The sequence below is a fragment of the Tiliqua scincoides genome, chromosome 6 (assembly GCF_035046505.1).
Source record: "Tiliqua scincoides isolate rTilSci1 chromosome 6, rTilSci1.hap2, whole genome shotgun sequence".
Taxonomy (NCBI): domain Eukaryota; kingdom Metazoa; phylum Chordata; class Lepidosauria; order Squamata; family Scincidae; genus Tiliqua; species Tiliqua scincoides.
The window spans coordinates 75,790,936-75,792,940 of record NC_089826.1 but is presented as its reverse complement, the minus strand read 5'-3'; the positions used below and the strand labels follow the sequence as shown (position 1 = coordinate 75,792,940).

General features: G+C 41.8%; 1 pseudogene; it reads left to right on the top strand.

Moving 5' to 3' along the window:
• Positions 1-1,453: 1,453 nt before the first annotated feature.
• LOC136656587 (5S ribosomal RNA) lies at positions 1,454-1,568 on the top strand (annotated as a pseudogene).
• The last annotated feature ends 437 nt before the right edge of the window (positions 1,569-2,005 follow it).

Sequence of the window (2,005 nt, the reverse complement as noted above, 5' to 3'; positions counted from 1 at the left end):
TTCAAATGCATACGTGAGGGATGGATCAGATTGTGAGTCAAGAGTATTATAAATTATCCTTTTATTTGAGGAACAAGATCGTGTGTTTTTTGGTTACAGCCTACTGTCCTTGTATCTCTTTCGGTTCAAGTTAATTTCCACTCCATCTGGTAAGGCTGGACTATTTCCTGGCTGCAAAAATGGGGGTGATGTTCAGCAAGTGGCAGCCAATAGTATTTATTTCTTTATTTTTCACATTTTTTTAATACCACCCTTCTTCCAAAGAGCTCAGGATGTTGTACATAGTTCCCTCCTTTTGTCTTCACAACAACCTGTGAGGTAGATGAGGCTAAGAGAGAGAGAGAGAGAGAGAGAGAGAGAGAGAGAGAGAGAGAGAGAGAGAGAGAGTGACTGGTCCAAGATCACCCAGGAAGCAGGGATTTGAACCTGGATCGTCCAGGGCTAAGTCCAACTCCTGAATCACAACACCATCCTGGTGAATTGCAGGGGTAGTAGACAGCTTGTGGGTTGCATTATGATAGGCTTGCATGATCACTAGTTGGGTAGATGGCAGTTTTGGCTAATTTGGGCAATTGTAACATTATCATTCATATTAATTTTCAAACAAAGTTTTAAGTTTTAATCCTGTACATGTGCCTTATTTGGAAGGTACTTACCTGATTTATTTTTAGTGTGAAGTTGACAGAAGTTCAGCAGTCTACAGAAACAGTCACATATTAACATTTATTTGCCTGTAGCACCATGTTTAGAGGGAACCAGAAGCACACTACAGAAGTCAGTACTCTAAGTTTTCCCATTTCATGCTCTTTCATCTCTTGGCATATTGCTTAGAATGCGGTTCATGGAATCATGTGTTATTCCTACATTATTGTTTTGAGTTTTAGTGTGTGAAAGAAATGATCTTCAAGAAGACAGATTTACATGGGGAAATGAATTGCTAGCTATAATACCACTGCATTCCTCCTAAGGGAAACAGGGTAAGAACACCTGTGTTAGGAAACAATGTTTATTTCAACTGAGATAGAAAGCTGGGTCAATCTGTGAATTCCACTCCCAAGCCCTTTTCTTTCATTGGACAAATCAATCAGCTTGTCTGGCTGGCAAATCTGCATCTGCTCTGTCCAAAATCCTAGGTTGCCTCTGAGCATTACTTGTGATATAACAATATGTATCTCAGAGCCCAATTCTACACTTTCCTCCCTGCTGGTGAAGCCATGCCAAAAATGGGTGCACTTTATCCAGCGGGGAGAAGGGGACAAGGATCAGAAGACTTCAGCAGGGAAAGGGAATTTAAATTACCTTCAGCTATCTCAAAGGGCTCTGTCCACAAGTCCAATCCTCAAAAGCATTAGGCCATCACATATATACGCATACACTAGGTTCTCCATATCTGCGAGGGGTCTGTTCCTGGATCCCCCTCCCTCCACAAAAAATGAAATACACAGATAATGAAATCCGCAGTTTACCCTGCACATGCCCAATCTCATCTGATCTTGGAAGCTAAGCAGGGTCAGGCCTGGTTAGTACTTGGATGGGAGACCGCCTGGGAATACCGGCTGCTGTAGGCTTATACCATAGTCTTTTGAGACTGAAGGTTGCCAACCAACCAGTTGGACCTCCTCTTTTTGGTCACCACTGGAGGTGTTCTAAGGTACAGGGAGAAAGTGCCTGTTAGAGGGCTCCAGTAGACCCTCTAAGGTACTCCAGTGTGGCCTTGTGATCTGCACTGAGTTAAATCCATGGATTGCAAATCTGTGGATGATGAGGACCCATCTGTACTTTAAAAAAAAAAAAAATGACAGCCCTTTGCAGACAGGGAACCATTTATTTACATATTTAGCTACTACGTAAAGTGACCTTTGTTGTTCTTGAAAAGTGGTATAGAGATGATGATGATGATGATGATGATGATGATAGCATTCCTGCCCTTCCATTTTGACATAACCCATCAATCATAACCCATCAATCATAACCCATCAAACATACGAAAGATCTAAGTGTAAGT